Genomic DNA, 7265 nt, shown 5'->3' with positions numbered 1-7265 from the left:
TCCGGCTGTACAGCTGCCCAAGTGTCCCGCATGATGGCTTCATAATCGCTCATCATTTGCTTAACAAGAGCCTCTCTCTCTTGATCAGCCACGGACTCAAACTTGGACTTCAGCTGATGCTCCTGGTTGCTGAGGCGCTGCTCCAGGCGGCCCACCTTCTGCTTGGCTCTCTCGGCCTCTTCTTTGGCATCTTGAAGAGGCTCGAGCTTCTACTTAAGAGTTGTAATCTCTTTCTTAAGGGAAGTGATGCGCAGGCGGGCCGAGTCCAGGTCCTTCTTCACCTGCATATTGGCTTCCGCCTGCGAATACATCATATCAAGCGTCAGATACTCATTCTGAGCAATATCAAATTGAGCTCGATCCAAGGCGGACTCGGCCTGAGCTTTAGCGACTGTTACCTCTTTGGATTTCTCCTTGAGGGGTTGCCTGAGCCCTTGGACGCGCAGCATGGCCTGCAAAAGAGCCGAATGGTTAACTCATACCTCGCAGAGGTTCCCCAAGATGCCATCCAAGTCAAGGGTGCCGACTCCTCTGACAGACGCCTTGTCGTCAGGATCGACCGCCCTCAGCATGGACTTGGCCATCTGGACTACAGTCGGCCTCTGCACCGGAACTGAGAAGGAGAGAAAGTTAGAGAAAATAACTCAGGTACATCTAAATGGAAGAACAAGAGGGGCGAATGGATTTTACCGTCGTCCTTCTGTTCCTCCTCTCTCCCCAGGCTTCTCTTCTCTCCTGCTGAGCCGACAGCAGTGGTGGGTTGCTTAAAGCCACCCTTTGATGCCCTCTGGGCATCCGGTTTGCTGATCTCCTTTTCAGCTTCGAGAGAAGAGGCGTCTGGGCCCTTCTTGGGCTTATGAGCAACGTGCTTCCGGCCGCCCTTGCCGGATGCGCTCACATCACCCGCCTTAGTCTTTTGGATTTTAGGGTCGGATGGTTTTGAAGGAGATTTGGAAGGCGCACCCTACATCAACACAAGATAAACGCAAGTTAGAAATCATTCGGGCAAATTTAATATTGGTCAGAAATGAAAGTATAACAATTTTCTACCTTAGAGGTGCCGCCTGTTTTCTGTTCATCCACATTGGTGTGAGTGGTTACTTCTGCCCTGTTTAAAACATTCGACCTATATCGAGCAGCAGATACAGCCGTCTTCCTTGTGGCCGAGAGCTTTTCCATTGCTTTATCTGCAAAAATGAACAAGTGATTAGCATCATTAAACAAGTACTGAAAAGCAGAAGTAAATTGCATATAAAACAGACGGCTGACTACCTCTCGGCATCTCAGAACTTAGCCCACAGGCGGCTAAGAATGTCCCTTCTTCAAACCACTTGTACAAAGGGAGATAGCATTGAGGGGTGACCTCCTTGTCCCCCTCATCATTCGTCCACACGGACACGGTAAACAACCCCGCGTCCATGATCTCCTCCTTTGCCCGCCTGGGAATAGGCGGCAATGCGCTCCTGCCTGCTAGGAGAGGTGGATCCTTATTCCACCTGTTATACTTTTGGTTCAGGCGGCTGTCGGCAGACTTGACTATATAAAACTTAGTCCTCCAGTCTTTCCACTTGTTCTCTTTGCCAACAGCCATCATGTACCCCTTGCAAGTGGTCAAGGTGTACCAGCTTTCACCGCCCCTAGCAGGCGCCCTGCTCAGATAGTGCATGTGGGCGAACGCTTCAAAGCTCGCCTCCACCTGCAGCATCTCACAGGCGGCAACGTACCCAAGAATATTAATCCAGGAGTTGGGTACAAGTTGCCAGATACCCAGTTGGTATCCGTCCAAGATCCTCTCCACGGCCGGATGGAGAGGGAAGCGGAGACCAGCCTGGAAGGCCGCTTCATAGTAGCCGAATGCTTTGTCTTGATAGCTGGCCAGGCTCGGCCAGGTTATGGTGTCGCCCTCGTTAGGGACCGACAAAGTGTAGCCATAGCCTAGGACGACCTTGCGCCTAAAATTGGCAAGGCCGGATGCCATGGCACTCCGCCTGCCTGGCGGAACATGCTGATAGTAGGGGGCTCTCTCCAAGCGCCTGGAAGCACTCGGCTCGGCCCAGCTTTCCCCCCTATCCACTGCCAGGGACTCTCTGGCAGAATCTATGTTTGATCTAGCCTCCTCTGAAGTTTCGGAGGCATTCTCTGAAGAAGATGACGAGGCCGACTCGTCATCAGAGCTCTCATTAGAGCTAGGGGACCGCCAACTGGTGTCAGCGGGGTCCTCCCCTAGACTCTCTTCCGGCGCCTGTCCAGAAGGCCCGGGTTGATATTCTTCATCCGCCTCCCTCAGGATTCCATCACTAGGAGTTCCACTAGATGTGGGCGAATGGTAATAAGTGGGGGTTGGAGGAAGATAGGAAGGGCTGTCAGGGTGTTCCGACAGCTCACTTTGAGGCACTCTTATTGAGCTGTCTGAATAAACAGTCGACCCGTCCGAATGGTAGAAAACTCCATCGGAGCTACACTGCCTTGCTGTTCTTTTGGTCCTGGCCATAGTGTCCTGCACAGACACGGAAACGGTCGGATTCGAAGAAGTTCGCAAAGCAGGATCTTTGGCCAAGCATTCGGCACTGCTAGTTCTAGATTCAGCCGTCCCCGGTGACCGGCTGATCACTATCCTACGCCGTGCCGCATGCAATTGGGGAACCATTTTTTCGAAAACAAAGAAAAAATGAAGAGTAAAAAGAAAATACAGGCGTTACCTTTAGAAGAAGGGAGAAAGACGCCTGGTTGACTAAAGAACAGTCGAACTGGTAGCCGAGTGTCGGATGCTTGAAAAACGCTTAGGGAATTTTGAGATTCTTTAAGTCAAAAAGTCCAAGATTCTCCAGAGATTCGCCAAGGTATGAATCCAAGAGGGGGGTCAAACCTTACTATTTATAGGGGGGTAAAAACCCTAATTTTTCCCTCCAGTAATTTTTGAATCTGACCACTCAGATACTGACACCTGTCACAGGAGTCGCGTGCAATGCACGTGTCCCCTGTGAGGGGCAAATGATTTGGGTATTTTATACCCGGCCAAGTGGCCCAATTAGAAAGTGCCACGTGTCCTCCATATAGGTGCCATTTGGACCTACGGAATGATGACACGTGGAGGGAGGACTCTTCTCCGTCCTACGAGGACTGAAGGTCCAGCAGGGACCATTCAGTCGGCGACACATGTCACCCAAAAGGTGCTTCAGAATCCTTTTGGGCACAGTGACACGTGTCACTCAGGTATTGGCCCTGGGATGGCGGCCTTCTAAGGCCCAAATCCTGAGGCGCCGCAAAAACGGCGCGACCTAACTCCTAGGTCACCAGATCCTAGGAGGGCACACTTTTCCCTATAAATAGGGACATTACGTCATTTATGACGACACACGAAAAAAGAGAGAATTTTTGACACACAATACGAGACAATACGTCACTTACCACAGAGCTGTCGTTTTCAAGGAACACACAGCACTTTACCTGAGCTTGGAATCCAAGCAGATAACTTTACTTCCGCACGTTTTATCTCCGAATATTTACTGACTTAATCTTCGGAGGCGGACCACCGACCATCCGGCGGTCCGTTTGCTTTGCAGGTACAGGCATCCTCAGTTGAATCCAGTTTCAGTGTTGTAACTCTCCCGAGGGACAAAAACCCCCGAAACAGGTTCCTTGGGTCGGGGTTGTTTCCGCGGTGAGTCGGACTCACCAATCCTTAACACAAGGGTGTTGCATTTAGGGTCAAATTTAGTGTTTTGATCATAACTTCTTCATTTTAACTTGGAATTGGGTTATAATATACCTTTGGAAATATCTTTGAAACGGTTATCAATCTATATAGTCCATGAACAGAAATATGATGGTTGTTTAATCTGTTTGGCTCGGTTTTCAACAATGTAAGATCCATTGGATTGATTCATTGCATTTGGGTCCGTTATTAATCAAGTTGAAACATGTATGAGCTCGTTTAAGACTAATTAATTAATCAGAAAAGGATCTAAGATTACTTGGTCTTCCTTCATAATGCATTTTGTTGTCTATAAACACTTCAACTTTGATCTAACATGAAACTTGTAAAGCACGATTTCCATTACTCTTTGTTTCATGGATAATAAAAATTGATGGTGTATAATAAGTGATAACTTTCCATGCATGTGGGACAAATTCATTCTTGGATACTCCTTTAACATTACATAAAAAAAATTTAATGTCAAGATCAGGATAAGGAGAAGGAGAATTACCATTGCAGAAGAGAATATCAAATTTGTCCCACTCCTTCCATTGCATGGCTTGATCAATCGACACTACAACGTGCATCTTCAATGGTATGACCATCGAATTGATCTCTCTAATTGTGTTTGTTGTCTCCCTTAAATTTACTTCAACTTGAAGGTCTACCACCACTTTTTTGATAGAGAATATTTTCATATGGTGATTTGGGTCTTCTAGGTCTTGCTCACTGTTTTGCGATAAGAGAGGAATTACAGGGGTATTTTTCGGAGGAGGGATTAAATTGTGGGGAGGGTAGTCGGCCAATGCACTTGCTGATGATACCATGGTCGAAGGGGAATTGGCTTAGAAGTCGATGGAGGAGAAGGAGGTAGTTGATTTCTCATAATTTTTGTGATATGAAGGAGAGTGTTGTACATCATCGATATTTTCTCTGGCATCGGCGGAGTTTCGATCGATGACCATAAGAGGGGGGGTGGTTGGAAGAGGTGGTGGAGTATGAACTAAGTTCCTAATTTGTGAAGGGGTCAATCTTGGGGAAAGAGAGGTGTTGAACGGAAAGTGTGGAGGTTGTAGCGGAGGATGAGGAAAAGGGTTGAACGGGTGTCTCATTGATAACGACTGGGCTTGGGTTATGGGTGTTCCCTAGAGAGGGCGATGTTGGGGAATAGAGAGGTTGAATGTTGGGTGCTGGTGCGGTGGAGGAGTTGAGCTCCTCCTGAGAATCCTTGGTGATCGACGGGGAGGTTGAATTGGTGTTAATTTGCCTTTGTTTTTGTCCATTGGAAGTTTTGTTCAAGGTTTTGTTGTCTGTGTTTTTGGTTGATAGAGAAATTGAACTCTAAGTAGGGGATTTTAAAAGGATTGATATGGAAGGAGAAGCTTCAATCACCTTTGCTAATGGCGACTCCATGTTTTCCAGGTGGCCAATTGTATCTGGGTTCAAGCAAATTGTAGAGGAACATGTAGCGTGTGATAGTGAAGAAGATTGTTTTGTGGGACTTGGTTTTGTTTTTCCAATGTGAGGCTTATCATTTTTATTGAATATTTTATTATTTAAATCATTGGTAGTGGTTTCATTGGTGTTTTCTAGTAAAGCAAAGGAATTAGAAAACGTGATTTTGTAAGCAATTTTACTAGAATGTAAAGTAGTAGTAGATTTGGGCTCTAGGTTGTTCTTTGTGATTGGGCTTGGGTTTGTTTGGGGATAGAATTAGGTAATGGATTCTTGATAGGTTTAGAAGCTGTTGTTTTTCTTTTGTTTGAAACAATGGACCATTGTCCATATTTAGAGTTAGAATGGGGAACCATGATCGTTAAATTATGGGGAGTAGATGTTGAAGTTTAGTGTGTAGTATTCAACTCATAATTTGAGATAGTTGAGTTAGGTTGGACATGCAAGTCAACACCTTCATTTAGCCAATTTTCTTTAGTGACCAATTATTCAACAAAGAAAGCATATAGGCATTGTATATTTTTGTACTCAATAATTTGCCAACTATTACCCATCCAACCTTTAGAAATTAAAGGAATAGTAAGATCAATGTCTAGACAAACTCTAGCATACCTTGCTTTAGTTTGATGTTCCGTTGCATAATCCAATCTTTGAGGTATTCTAGCAAGCTTGGCTATGTCAAAGAGAGCTTCATTATCATAATATTCCACCGGTAATTTCAGAAATCTAATCTAAACCGTCATTCTATCAAAAGGATTTGTTAAAGGCCTAAAATTTGGATTCCATTTTGTGATCATCAAGTAGTGGTCTAGAATAAACCATGGACCCCCTAAAAGAGCCCTTTTGTAATCATTTTGAACTGAAAATCTAAAGAGGTAAACATCTTTACTAAATCTATTACTTTAAGAGAGCCTTTAGGCCTCCACATTGCTCTAACTCTTTGGGTAATAAACCTGGGTCTAATTGAAATTCCCAAACATTTATTCATAAGAGTTAACTTCTAAGGTTGTCTCAGTTTTTGTAAAGTCTCCTTTCCAAAAGAAACATCCTTTGTCGCATCTGGAGGAGTGAAATCATCACCCTCCCATTCAGTTTAAGTAACTACAATCTTCCTAGCCTTATCAAACTATTGTTAAGAGGTTTTAACTACTTCTCTAAAGGATTGCTTCTACAATTCCTTAGGAGAAGCCACTTGAACTAAGACAGGGTTTACGGGACCATCATTGTCTAATAGTAGTCGCAACTATGGGATTGATAATAGCTTCAGATTGAGGCTGTTGCTGCATCTTGGTAGATTCAGAAAGGTTATCTTGATGTTCATTAGTAGTAACACTACCTACTGGTAGTGTAGTAATAATAACATTCTCAAAGTCAATCATGAAAGTGAGTGAAATAGCAGTGATGCTACTAGATTCACCATTCATTGAAATTATAGTAGGGAGATACATAAGCCTAAGATAACTAAAACAAAGAACAGGAAACAAAGGAACATGACAGAGCTTAGTAGAACCACGAAGGTTTTAACCTAAAAAAAAATGGATAAGAAAGCAATCTAAATCACTAACAAGGGCTCCTAAGGCTACCTTGCCTAAGAAAGGTTGGAAGTCCCTGATGATCCTTGAGAGAGACAAAGAAAGCTAGAAAGAAAAGTCATTAGTACTCCGTACTAAATATTAATTAGAACTAGCACCCAAATCACATAAAGTTTTTTCAATCAACAGATTACCAATATGACTTGGAATAAAAAAAACTGCCCGGATATTTTAGTTTAGGTGGAGATTTATTCTGTAATATATCACTATATTCTAAAGTAAAAGCAACCGTCTCTACCTCACTTATAGATCCTTTTCTAGTAAAAAATTTCTTTCATAAATTTAGAATATGCAAGAACTTGAGTAATTAAATTTGTGAAAGGAACCGTTACCTGCAAATTCCTCACAACCTCTAGAAACGTACGAAATTTCTTATCCAACTTACTCTTTAAATGTCTATTAGGGAATTGAAGTTTGATAGCAAGACCCTGCACATCTCTACTCTTACCCTGGAGTTTACCCTGAAAAGAATTATCGGAAGAGTTAGTTTTACCATGTAGCCCTGCAGGGCTAGTAACAAC

The sequence above is a fragment of the Chenopodium album genome, chromosome 6, assembly GCF_948465745.1.
Source record: "Chenopodium album chromosome 6, dcCheAlbu1.1, whole genome shotgun sequence".
Classification (NCBI taxonomy): Eukaryota; Viridiplantae; Streptophyta; class Magnoliopsida; order Caryophyllales; family Amaranthaceae; genus Chenopodium; species Chenopodium album.
This window is presented reverse-complemented; position numbering follows the sequence as displayed.